Here is a 14608-nt window from a genome sequence, read left to right as displayed (position 1 = left end):
AAATAAAAGGAATCCAAATTGGAAAAGAAGAAGTCAAATTGTCACTCTTTGCAGATGACATGATATTATATATAGAAAACCCTAAAGACTACCAGAAAACTGCTAGCACTAATTGATAAGTTTAGTAAAGTAGCAGGATACAGAATTAATGCACAGAAATCTCTTGCATTCCTATACACTAACAACGGAAGAGCAGAAAGAGAAATTAAGGAAACTCTCCCATTCACCATTGCAACAAAAAGAATAAAATACCTAGGAATAAACCTGCCTAAGGAGGCAAAAGATCTGTATGCAGAAAACTTTAAGACATTGATGAAAGAATTCAAAGACGACATAAACAGATGGAGGGACATACCATGTTCCTGGATTGGAAGAATCAACATCGTGAAAATGACTGTACTACCCAAAGCAATTTACAGATTCAATGCAATCCCGATCAAATTACCAATGGCATTTTTCACAGAAATAGAACAAGAAATCTTACGATTTGTATGGAAACGCAAAAGACCCCTAATAGCCAAAGCAATCTTGAGAAGGAAAAATGGAGTTGGTGGAATCAGACTTCCTGACTTCAAACTATACTACAAGGCCATAGTGATCAAGACAGTATGGTACTGGCACAAAAATAGAAAGGGCGATCAATGGAATAGAATAGAGAACTCAGAAGTAAGCCCAAACACATATGGGCACCTTATCTTTGACAAAGGAGGCACGAGTATACAATGGAAAAAAGACAGCCTCTTCAATAAGTGGTGCTGGGAAAATTGGACAGCAACATGTCAAAGAATGAAATTAGAACACTTCCTAACACCATACACAAAAATAAACTCCAAATGGATTAAAGACCTACATGTAAGGCCAGACACTATAAAACTCCTAGAGGAAAACATAGGCAGAAAACTCTATGACATACATCAAAGCAACATCCTTTTTAACCCACCTCCTAGAATCAGGGAAATAAAATCAAGAATAAATGAATGGGACCTCATGAAACTTAAAAGCTTTTGCACAGTGAAAGAAACCATAAACAAGACTAAAAGGCAACCCTCAGAATGGGAAAAAATAATTGCCTATGAAACAACGGACAAAGGATTAACCTCCAAAATATACAAACAGCTCATGAAGCTTAATACCAAAAAAGCAAATAACCCAATCCACAAATGGGCAGAAGACCTAAATAGACATTTCTCCAAAGAAGACATACAGATGGCCAACAAACACATGAAAAGATGCTCAACATCACTCATCATCAGAGAAATGCAAGTCAAAGCCACAATGAGGTATCACCTCACACCAATCAGAATGGCCATCATCACAAAATCTGCAAACCACAAATGTTGGAGAGGGTGTGGAGAAAAGGGAAGTCTCCTGCACTGTTGGTGGGACTGTAAGTTGGTACAGCCACTATGGAAAACAATTTGGAGGTTCCTTAAAAAACTACAAATAGAACTACCATATGATCCAGTAATCCCACTCCTGGGCATATACCCAAAGAAAACCATAATCCCAAAAGAAACTTGTACCATAATGTTTATTGCAGCACTATTTACAATAGCCAGGACATGGAAGCAACCTGAATGCCCATCAATAAATGAATGGATACAGAAGATGTGGCATATATATACAATGGAATATTACTCAGCTATAAAAAGGGATGAGATGGAGCTATATGTAATGAGGTGGATAGACCTACAATCTGTCATACAGAGTGAAGTAAGTTAGAAAGAGAAGGACAAATATTGTATGCTAACTCACATATACGGAATCTAAAAATGGTACTGATGAACTCAGTGACAAGAATAAGGATGCAGATACAGAGAATGGACTGGAGAACTCGAGGTATGGGAGGGGGCGGGGGGTGAAGGGGAAACTGAGACGAAGCGAGAGAGTAGCACAGACATATATATACTACCAACTGTAAAATAGTCAGTGGGAAGTTGTTGTATAACAAAGGGAGTCCAGCTCGAGGATGGAAGATGCCTTGGAGGACTGGGGCAGGGAGGGTGGGGGGGACTCGAGGGGGGGGGTTGGGGAAGGGAGGGAGTACAAGGATGTGTGTATGGAAACAGATGATTGAACCTGGTGTATCCCCAAAAAAATAAAAAATATTAAAACAAACAAACAAACAAACAAACAAAACATCAGCAGGGGACTGACTGCAAGCTTCCATTGGATCACAAGACTCACTGGTCTCTAACTTTTATAAGGTGTCAGACTCAACCTCGGTAAGACTTTCACCTGCTCCTTTGGCCTTTGCTACGGACTGAATGTGTCTCTATCAAAATTCAGATGTTGAAACCTAATTTACAATGTGATGGTATTTGGAGGTGGGCCCTTGGGAGGTGATTAGGACATAAGGGCAGGGGCCTCATGAATAAGATTAGTGCCCTTATTAAAAAAAGACCCCAGAGCACTCCCTACTCCCTTCCACCATGTGAGAACAAAGTGAGAAGATGGCCATCTATGAATTAGGAAGTGGGTTCTCACCAGACACTGAATCCGCTGGCACCTTGATTTTGGTTCCCAACTTCCAGAACTCTGAGAAATAAATTTCTGTTGTTTATAAGCTAGTCTATGGTATTTATTCCATTATAGAAGCCTGAATAGATTAAGATAGCCTTCATCCCTGCACAGTGACCAAGTCTGAGCTTACATTGCCTCAATTCTGCCCTGACCCTCTCTTGTACTCATGTCTTTAGCTCCACCCAGTGATGGTGCCAGGTCCCACTTCTGCCACCTTTGACTTAAGTCTGATTGCCAATGTCCTGCTCCCCTCTCCTGCAGCCCAGTGGATTTTGTCTTTCGCTTCACTTTAGGATTATCTGCCCAGTAACTTTCCTTCTCTGCTCCCCACCATTATCATCACTAATAAATGAATATCTGGTGGTGTGTAGTAAGAAAATCCCGGTAACAGCAATTGCAATGTTGGTTGTTAATGCTCTGCAAGTCATCTTTTTTGCTTAAATTAGTTTGGGGTTATTTTTCTTTCTGATATTTGTAACCAAAAGAATCCTGATTGATAACATATTAATTTCCATTCTACTATAGATATTAATTAGCATATTAAATCCAACTAGCTATGGAACATATGACAATCCTTCCGGTCCTCAGTTTCCTAATATGAAGAGTGAGGAAATTGAACTAGATTATTTCTTTTCTTTTTTCTTTTCTTTTCTTCTTTTTTTTCTTTTCTCTTTTCTTTTCATTTCTTTTCTTTTTTTGCCACACCATGCAACGGTGCGGTTCCACGACCAGGGATTGAACCTGTGCCCCCTGCAGTGGAAGCACAGAGTCTTAACCACCGAACAGCCGGGTTCAAGTCCCCAAGAATTAGATATTTCTGAGGTCTTCTTTCATATCCAAAATTATCTGAGCATACTTTTATTGGAGTTCAAAAAAGGCAAAGCAATCAGAAAATAATAAAAAGTCCAGAATGAGAGACCATCAAAAATATAAAAATCTAAAGAATGGGAGAATTTTTTTGTAAATTACATACCTGATAAACAACTTGTAACTAGAATTTATAAAGCGCACTTACCACTCAATAGTAAAAAGACAAATACCTAATTTAAAAATTGGCAAAGGATCTGAGTAGACATTTCTCCAAAAGAAGATACACGAATGGTCAATAAGCAAATGAAAACATTCTGAATATCATTAACCATCAGGGAAATGCAGATCAAAGCCACATTGAGACACCACTTCGTACCCACTAGGATGGTTATAATCAGAAAGACAGATAATAACAAGTACTGGCAAGGATGTGGGGAGGTTGGAAGCCTCACATACTGCTGGTGGAAATGTAAAATGATGCAGCTGTTATGGAAAATAGTCTGTCTTCCTCAAAAGGTTAAACATAAAGTTACCATATGACCCAGCAATTCCACTCCTAGATGTATATACTCAAGAGAAACAAACACATATGTTCACACTAAACTTGTATACAAATGTTTATTACGGCATTATTTACGATAGTCCTAATGTGGAAGCAATCCAAATGTCCACCAACTGATAAATAGATAAGCAAACCATGGGTGTGTCCATATGATGGAGTATTGTTCAGCTATACAAAGGAATAAAGTACCAATACATCCTACAGCATGGGTGACTCGTGAAAACATGTGAAGTGAAATAAGGCAGACACAAAAGGACAAATTCCATTTATATGAAATATCTAGAAAAAGTAAATCTTTAGATAGTAGTTGCCTAGGGATGGGGGAGGAGAAGGGGAAAGAAGAGTTGGGGGAGAGGAAATGGAGGATGACAGGTAATGGCTTTTTTGGGGGGATTATTAAAACATTCTAGGTCTTTTTTTTTTTTAAGATTTATTTATTTATTGGCTGCACGGCATCTTCGTTCCTGCACACGGGCTTTCTCTCGTTGTGATGAGCGGGGGCTACTCTTCATTGCGGTGCATGGGCTTCTCAGTGAGGTGGCTTCTCTTGTTGCAGAGCCCAGGCTCTAGGTGCGTGGGGGTGGGGGGGGTGGGGGTGGGCTTCAGTAGTTGTGGCGTGTGGCTCAATATTTGTGGCTTGCAGGCTCTAGAGCGCAGGCTCAGTAGTTGTGGCGTATGGGCTTAGTTGCTCCACGGCATGTGGGATCTTCTCGGACCAGGGCTCAAACCTGTATCCCCTGCATTGGCAGGCACATTCTTAACCACTGCACCACCAGGAAAGTCCCAAGATATTCTAAAATAGATTGCGATGTTTAGTTTCACAACTGTGTGAATATACTAAAAACCATTGAATTGTTCATTTTAAATGGGTGGATTTTATGGTGTGTGAATTTTATCTCAATAATACTGTTTTTTTCTCTTTTACTGTTGGTGGGAATGTAAATTGATACAGCCACTATGGAGAACAGTATGGAGGTTCCTTGCAAAACTGAAAATAGAGTTACCATATGACCCAGCAATCCCACTACTGGACATATACTCAGAGAACACCGTAATTCAAAAAGACACATGCACTCCAATGTTCAATGCAGCACTATTTACAATAGCCATGACATGGAAGCAACCTAAATGTCCATCAACAGATGAATGGATAAAAAAGTTGTGGTACATACACACAATGGAATATTATTCAGCTGTAAAAAGCAATGAAACTGGGACATTTGTAGAGACATGGATGGACCTAGAGACTATCATACAGAGTGAAGTGAATCAGAAAGAGAAAAACAAATATCGCATATTAACACATATATGCAGAATATAGAAGAATGGTACAGATCAACCGTTTTGCAAGGCAGAAATAGACACAGATGTAGAGAACAAACATATGGACACCAAGTGGGGAGAGTGGGGAAGGTTGGGGGGGAATGAATTGGGAGATTGGGATACCAAATAGTACACTCTAAATATATGCAGTTTATTGTATGTTAACTGTATCTCAATAAAAGTTCTAAAAAAAAAAAAAGCACAGGTATAGAGATGGGTCCGCAAACAGGAGGCAGAACTTTTGGGGATGATGGAAAGGTTCTGTGTCTTGATTATGGTGGTGGTAACTGGGATGTAGCAATTTCTTAAACCTGATTGAAATGTATATAAATTAATCCTCCATAAAGCTGACTTTTTAACATGACCAGAATCTAGACAAGTAGGCCTGGTTGGGGCTGAGAACCTGTCATCAGATAAGTAGTGACCTCTTTATCTTCTCACGGGGAAGGGGACCCACCCTAGTGTGTGACGTGCATGACATCATAGGGCCAGTTGGGGAGCGAGACTTGGCTGTGATGAGAGGGCAGTGGGGCAGGAGATTCTAACCTAAGCTCTGGAGCAAATATAAGCCTCTGCAGGATTAAGCCACACTTTTTCTCAAGGATTCCTAGGAACCTCGAGTCAGATGAGATTTCCTTCTGTGCCACTTTCCACTCGCATTGGGCACTCTTACTAACCTCACCCCCTTGGCACATCCCTCTGATGCCTCCACAATGCAGTTTCCTAGTCCATCCCCATGGGATTGCTTCTTGGCTGTGTAGGGTTGACCTTCAGAGTGCTGCGCCCCATCCTGTTCCTTGTTTAGATTACTTTCTTCAGTTTAATCAGGTTGGGTCTTCAGTAAACCGAGACAAGCTCTCTTTGTGTGCCAGAGAATTGTGTCTCTCAACCTCTGAGAGAGCTGCCAGGACACACCCAGGGAACATACTCCAAGGAGCCACACTCCAGGGTGCATTTTCTGAACTTCCTAGGAAGCAGAAACCCTGAGTAGCTGTTGTCAATTATGATAATTCATATTCCAAAGGGATCTGGGGCTTTACCAGCATCATTTAATATAATTTTTATGATAATATTATTGCCATATTATTTTCCTTATTTTACAGATGAGTATTAAGGCTTAGGGAGTGGAAGTAACCTGCCCCAGTAACACTGCCACATTTTAAAACTGGATGCAACAGTAGTAGCAGCCTCCAGAGCTCAGGATCCTGTTCCAACCAGGGAAACGCTTGTGAACTTTATTAAGGAGGACAGCAGTTCAAAATGTGTTTTGGTATCGTTCCATGTCCTATAGACTCCATGTCCCTGTTGGCCTCCCATCTACTGAAACTGTACATTTCAGAGATTTAGGGAAAAGGCTCATATTCAGCAGAGCAACACAATTATTCTTCAGATTTGACTATTAAATTAGAGAATTGCATCCAGAAGCAAAAAGATAATAGGCTTGACTATCAGACTTGCCAGAGTGTGTGAGTGAGAAAAAGGCTTCTTAAATTCCTTTATTTACTGAACTCAGTATATCAAGAACCAAGCCTGCACAGTAGAGTTTCTTCCTTAAAAAATTAAAAAAAAAAAAAAAAGCCGTTTTCACCTCTGATGGCTCAGAGGATATAAGGAAGAAAAGGAGTGAAACTCACCTCTTCTTACAAATGGAAGAGGGAGAAAAGGGGAAAGCAAAGAAGTCAAAACAAGGATTCTTACTTCCCATTCCTTGAAGGCAACCTTGTGTGTGTGTGTGTGTGTGTGTGTGTGTGTGTGTGTGTGTCTATGTGTGTGTGTATGAAAGAGATGATTGAGAGAAAGAAAGAGAGAGAGACCCCAAACTAGAGTTGGGTGTCATCTAAAACAGCACTGTGATGGGGATGGGGAGGTACACTGAGAACTGGGGGTTGAACGAACCTCAGGCACTGCTCCTGGTTCCCTTAAGCCTTCAAGTGGCACTCAGAAAAATGAGACCTTCCTGCATGCCCAGAAAAGAAGGTGTGGACTTCCTGAGTGTGCAGGTGGACAGTAGAGGCCTGGGGAAAGCACAGGCAGGGACCCCAAGACCAGGGACACCAAGACCATAGGTACCAACTGGAGGAGCCAGCAGATCACCCCCAAAGCCGAGATGGGATCAGGCACATCTCAGCTCTCAACTGACCCAGGCCTCTGCAAAGGGATCAGTGTGGACCCCCTGGACACAGCTTGGGCTATGCTCTACCCACAAGTGGAGCAGATACCAACAAACAGTAACCCCAGAGACCACCGTGGAGAGGAGCAGACAAGAGAAGTGTGAAAGGCCTAAAAGGACTCACCATCTGTCTAAAGGAATAGTTTAAATTATTGAATTGAAGTAAATTGGATGAAAACATAAACTGTTCCCTCTGATATGGACGGAATTGTGTTCTCCCAAAATTCGTATGTCGTAGCTCTTGTTACCAAGTCCAAGCTTGTATTGCTCACTGCACAACAGGCCAATAAGTTAAGAGATGAGTTGTTGGGGCAAGGAATAGGACTTTATTCAGAAAGCCAGAAGACCAAGAAGATGGTGAACTAGTGTCCCCAAGAACTATCTTACCCAAGTTAGAATTCAGGCTTCTTTTACACTAAATGGAGAGGGGATGTGGCTGGTTGTTGGACTTGGTGCAGGAATTCTTGGTTCAGCTGTCCAGGTAGGTCAGGTCACAATGTTCTTATAAACCTCCAACAAGACAAATGTTATTCTCTGTTCTGCAACTTTTTATCTTTATATGAATGGAAAAGTGTTACACCTTTAAAGGTCACAGTCTTGAGAGTGGGCTATTATGTATATTTCAGGCTATAGGCAACATTTTTTTACCAAAGGTGCAAAGTCAGCATGACTAAGCACAGACAACAGAGAACAAAGATTAGAGCTAAATAAATATATCCAATTATGGAGTCAGGTTTGTTCTTCTCTGTTACACTCTGACCCTAGTACTTCAGAATGTGACTGTATCTGGAGATAAGTCCTTCAAAAGGTGCTTAAGTTAAAATGAGGCTTTTAGAGAGAGCCATAATCCAATCTGGCTGGTGTCCTTATAAGAAGAGGATATTTGGACACAAAAAGAGACAGCAGAGGTGCACGTACACAGAGGTAAGACCTTGTGAGGACACAGGGAGAAAGTGGCCATCTGGGAGCCAAGGAGAGAGGCCTCGGAAAAGACCAAACCTGCCAGCACCTTGATCTTGGACTTCCAACCTCCAAAACTGTGAGAAAATAAATTTCTTTTGTTCAAGCCATACACTCTGTGGTATTTGTTAAAACAGCCCTAGCAAACTGTTACCCTCTTCTGCCTCCAGTCTACCCAATAGATGAAGGTCTTTAGGAAAATCAAACTACTCAATAGGGAAATAAAGAAGCTATATTTTCTTAAGCTTGATCAAATTATTTAGAAAACCTTTACCTACTAAACCAGGATATATTAAGAAGCAACCACCCTCTTCCAAAACTATTTCTTTAACATTTCTAATTGGATTTTTAAAAATTAAGTTAGCACAATTTATTTCAAATTAATGAAGTATACCATATATTAATTTCAAAGTCAGTCTTATAGAATTCTGGTTTCATTCTGCCTCCCATTCAGTAAAAATAAAAGCACATATTTTCCCACTTTAAAGGCACCTGAAATTAACTTTAGAAATATTTCCCCACAATTGGTGTTTGAGTGTATGTTGTTCTTTTGTTCTCTGTGGTCCACAGTTCTATTTCATATGTCACAATTTCAAACTGAGTCCTCATCACAAGGAGGAAATTTTCTTTCCTTTCTTCTTTCTTTTCTTTTTATTGTATCTATATGAAGATGGATGTTAGCTGAACCTAATGGGGTCATCATTTCACAATATATGTAAATCAAACCATCATGCTATATGTCTCAAGATTATACGGGGATGTATGTCAATTACTTTTCCATAAAACTCGAAAAAAATTGAAATAGAGATGAGGAATTTTCTCATGAATATTTCTAAACAGGGACATTATGTGAAGGGAACTGGGAGGAGCATGGCCAGTCCTCTGTCAGGACCGCCTTTCTCTTTTCAGGGCTTTCCCCTCCTCATTGTAAGTAGGACAGTTGGTGCCTTAGCCTGTCGCCTCATTCAGGCTGAATTGTGCAGAACAAAACCACCGCCTTTGCCTGGGAACACGGTGCCTGGACACTGTGTGCTCCCAACTGTGCACATTTCCATTTGTCGTCCGTGGAAATTTTTGCCAAGTCTTTAACAGTTGCAGCCAATGAAACACCATTTCTTAATGCTCGTAGCTTCCATTTGCAATCGTTTAATTGAACACAGACCCGTCCGACAAGTGGCAGAGCAACACTGTCTGAACTTTCTTTTTTAAAGACTTTTTTTTAATGTGGATCATTTTTAAAGTCTTTATTGAATTTGTTATAATATTGCTTCTGTTTTATGTTTTGTTTTTTTTTTTGGCCACGGGGCATGTGGAATCTTAGCTCCCTCACCAGCGATGAAGCCAGCACCCCCTGCATTGGAAGTCTTAACCACTGGACCACCAGGGAAGTCCCTTGTCTGAACTTCTGGAAAGAGGAGTTCCTAAGCACTTACTCCCAGCAGACCACTCTGCTCACCCCTCACAGCAGATCAAATGGCCAGAAAGTTGGGACCTTAGCTTTCTGGTTAGTCACAGTCCCTCCTTATTTTCTGAGCATAGAGTTGTTTGTCTTAGAGCAGAGAATGTGTGGATTCAGCACAAGGCTCCCCTAAAGATATGCACATGCAAACGAGGGATGACTATCAGGATGGAACTTGTGGTGTCAGGATGTTTCAAGGATGAGCGGGGCAAGGTAAAGCTCTATTTGAGCAGGGGCGGAAAGTAGGTCACCCATGGAAAAGACAGGCAGCTGTGTTTCTCTTCTTTCAAAATCTATTGCTCTTCCAAAAAGTATATCCTATTAGTGGGTAAGAATCCACAAATGTGAAAAATGTGCACCCTTGTTAAAATTGCTATGTCACTTTTTGGAAGCTCTGTTTCCTCTGTGTTTCCAAGAAAGCTCCTGTTCCTTCTCCTCCTCCTTCTTTCTCTTCCTCTTCCTCCCTCTCCCTCCCCTTTTTCCTCCTCTCCCTTCTTCCCCTCTCCCTCCCCCTTCACCCTCCTTCTTCCTCCTCTTCTACTTCTTCTTCCTCTTCCTCCTCCTCTTCTTCATTTTCAATAAAATGTTTTTTTCTGGACATGGTCAAAATTCTAGAGGTATAAAAAGAAATACTATATAACAGTATTTTTTAAAGTCCTGAACTATTTCTCTCAAAGTATAAAGTATAGAAATATTTTTTAAAAATCCACCTTTGTCTTCAATTCCGCCTCTGAAGACAGTCACTATTACCAGTTTCTTGTCTGTTTCCAGAGATATTCCACATATAAGTGTATTCTGACACGTTACTTTGAGCCCTGTAAAAACAGAACGAGATTTGCAACCCAGTAAAAGACCATCCTTATTGTTCCCAAGGAGAAAGACATGGTCATCACGTGGAGTATGTGAGATCATGAGACACCCTCCTAGACTTCCTGATCCATGCAGACCGCCCTGCAGAAGGATGGTCCCTCTTTTCATCCATGGATTAGAAGATACACCCCATCTCTGTTTAGGTTAGACACAATAAAATAAAATCTCTTCCAGAGTATTTCCATTTCTAAACTGCAGGGCACGAATGAGGTGATTATTTTGCCAGGGGCAGCTAAGTCGAGTTCCTCTTTGGTCACAAATGTGAATCAATCAGTCTGTGTATTAGTCAGCTTGGGCTGCCATAAGGAAATACTATAGACTGGATGCTTCAACAACAGACATTTCTTTTCTCACAGTTCTGGAGGCTGGAAATATAAGATCAAGGTGCTGGCAGGGTTGATCCCTGGTGAGACCTCTCTTCCTGGCTTGTAGATAGATGTCTACTTTCTCATTGTGCCCTCCCATGGATGTGGCCTTTCCCCTGTGTAAGGGTGGTAGGAGAGAGAACTCTCTCATGTCTCTTCCCCTTTGTGTACGGGCACCAGTCTTATCAGATTAAGGCCCCATCCTTATGAGCTCTTTTAACTTTCATTACTTTCTTAAATGCTCTATCTCCAAATATAGTCACATTGGGTGTTAGGGCTTCAACACCTGAATTTGGGGGTGTGGGACACAATTCAGTCTACAACAGTTAGCAATGGTGAGAACTGTTTTAATAAAATAATAGCTACTATTCATTTAAGTCCCTACTATATGTCGGGCAATGTACAGCATGCTGTGTGCATATTATTTATAGTTCCCAAAATAGGCATTATTATACCCAGGGTGATACCCCAAATACTTAACAATTGGCATGATTTGAGTGCTGATCAGTCAGAATGAACACTGAGTATAAACAAAGTGGTTAGTGTTCCAGTGTTTGCAGGCTAAAGATGAGCTCCAAAGAATTCTATTGCTCAGGGGCTTCCCTGGTCGCGCAGTGGTTAAGAATCTGCCTGCCAATGCAGGGGACACGGGTTCGAGCCCTGGTCCTGGAAGATCCCACATGCCTCAGAGAAACTAAGGCCATGCGCCACAACTACTGAGCCAGCGCTCTAGAGCCTGCAAGCCACAACTAATGAGCCCATGTGTCACAACTACTGAAGCCTGTACACCTAAAGCCCACATTCTGCAACAAGAGAAGCCACTGCAATGAGAAGCCCATACACCACAACAAAGAGTAGCCCCTGCTCTCCGTGTCTAGAGAAAGCCCATGGGCAGCAACGAAGACCCAACACAGCCAATAAATAAATAAACTTATTTTTTTAAAAAAGAATTCTAATGCTCAGGTAAAGAGGGGAAATTTGGTGGTTAGGTGAATTGTACAAATTCACTCAGATGGAAAGTTGCGGAGCAGGGACTGGAAACCACGTCTATTGGACTCAACATCACTTTGCCTGTCTGCTGCCTTGCCAGGGTCGGAGGTCTCTATGTTTCTCTGCCTCAGTGAGCCTTTGGGCGTATTCCATGATGTCCACAACTTGATGACAGGGACTGCCATGGAAGAGGTTGGCTTAATATCAAGGTCAATTTGCCTGCTGGCTCCTCTCCAAGCTGCCCCAGACCTTGGTGCAAAGGTTCTCCTCCCTTCCAGTCTTTGGCTCATATCTGACAGTATCGCAGGGTTTATGAATCTGGGATTTTGGGGGTTTTTTTAAAAGTTTTTTTTCAATGTGGACCATTTTTAAAGTCTTTACTGAATTTGTTATAATATTGCTTCTGTTTTATGTTTTGGGTTTTTGGCCACGAGGCATGTGGGATCTTATCTCCCCGACCAGGGATTGAACCTGCACCCCCTGCATTGGAAATGAAGTCTCAACCACTGGACTGCCAGGGAAGTCCCCCGAATCTAGGTCTTTGTACTGGGCCTAACCTGTCTTTCCCAAAAGATGTATCCTTTTCTTCCTTCGGTGCATTTGACCTCCACTGTCTATCAGGTGTTGGCTACTGCTGATCAAGTACAGATTACACGTTTATCTGAGCTGATATCAGGGCCTGGACTTCAGCCTGATTATCCAGCATGAAGTAGCAAACACCAAATACAACACTTCCTGAGCACTCCATTTCTGGGCTAAATCTTTTCTTTGAGCTACTCCTACTTCAGCAACTAAGGCTTTCCTTCATAAACTTACCCCCCCAATTAACTCCTCTTCCTATTCTAAGTGCTCCTCATTCTGTCTCCTTTTGTTTTTTCTTTTTTCTTTTTCTCTTGCTCTCATATTTCCCTTTATCCTTTTATCCTTTTTCTATTTTCCTTCTGATTTAGGGCTGTGTCCACACATACTCAAATAAGCAGCCTTCACTCTTAACATTTAGGGCTTAAGAACACCCCTGTCTCCTGGGTTGCCAGGGGCTCTGTGTATTTGTGGGACAATCTGTAAGACCCTCAATCCATCAGTCAGTCTGTAATATCTACAAGGAACCTGGAATTAGTCCAAGTTCAAGGCACTTTCATTAAAGATTAAAAGGCAGGCTTGCTCATCCCAGACTCCCCCCAAACATGACCTTGTCCAAAGGAAAAAGGAAATTCTCTGTTATCCGTGAATTTGCTATGACATTCAAACTTTACCAGGACGCATCCTCTATTTCTTCAATCAAGTCCCATTGTGTATAGTATTCTTTGGTCCTACATCCTTCTCTACTCGTTGTTACTAGAATCAATATTTGCAGTACAAGCAGAACTTTTTTCTAAGGATAAATCCAAAGGTACTTAGTGCTCTGACAAATGAAAAGCCTTTTTTTTTTTTAGCTGCCCTTTGATTTGCACTAAGTGTTGTGTTTCCTTTTTTTTTTGGCTGCATTGGGCCTTCGTTGCTGCCTGTGGGCTTTCTCTAGATGCTGCTGCAAGCATTTGTTTCTAGGTATTTTTTGATTTCCTCTTTGATTTCTTCAGTGATTTCTTGGTTGTTTAATAGCGTATTGTTTAGTCTCCATGTGTTTGTATTTTTTACAGTTTTTTTCAGGTAATTGATATCTAGTCTCATGGTGCTGTGGTCAGAGAAGATGCTTGATATGATTACAATTTTTTTTAATTTCCCGAGGCTTGATTTGTGATCCAAGATGTGATCTACCCTGGAGAATGTTCCACTCAGCTGGAGAGACTGAGGGACCAGACTCGGGAGCCCAGCAGGCCTGCCAGGCCCAAGTGGGCAGGAGAAGGGTCCTCTGCACCTCCCCTGGTCCTCTGCTCCTGGAACGTCCCACCACCGGTCTGCCTCTCTTCCTCTTCCCCTGCCATGCTCCAACTTCCCCGGGACCAACGCATCCGGGAGGGGACCCTGGAGAGTTGGAGACCAGGCCCAGGAGCCCAGCAGGCTTCCCAGGCCAGTGGGCAGCAGATATACCTTGCGCTCCTCCCCCGATCCTCTGGTCCCAGAGGGTCCCTCCCCACTTCCGCCTCTCCTCTTTTCCCCCCACTGCTTCCCTCCTGTCCTTCTAGGACCAACGGCCGCGTGGAGCCTTGGAAGGTGGAGGACCCGCCCAGAAGAAATACCCGGCGGCACCTCCCCTGTTCTTCTGACCTGCAGAGATCCTTTCCCACCCGCGCTGTCTGCCTCTCTCCCTCACCCCTCCCCCTCACGCCCCCAGGACCCACGTGCTGGAGAGGGGCCTGGAGAGTGAAGGACCAGACCCAGGAGCCCAGTCGGCCTCCCTGGCCAAGAGGGCAGGCGAAACACCCTCTCGCCTCCCCGTCCCCGGATCTCAAAGCCCCCACCCCCATCTGTCCGCCTCTCCACCTCTTCGCCCCTCCTCCCTCCTTCCCACACCCCCAGGACCTGGGCAGCCCAGAGGGGGCCTTGGAGGGTGGAGGACCCCGCTGGGGAGCCCAACAGGCTCCCAAGCTGGGAAGCTCAGCAGGCCTCCTGGCCTCCTGGGCGGGAGAAACCCAGTT

Source organism: Hippopotamus amphibius, chromosome 8, assembly GCF_030028045.1.
Source record: "Hippopotamus amphibius kiboko isolate mHipAmp2 chromosome 8, mHipAmp2.hap2, whole genome shotgun sequence".
Classification (NCBI taxonomy): Eukaryota; Metazoa; Chordata; class Mammalia; order Artiodactyla; family Hippopotamidae; genus Hippopotamus; species Hippopotamus amphibius.
Note: the sequence above shows the minus strand (reverse complement) of the source record.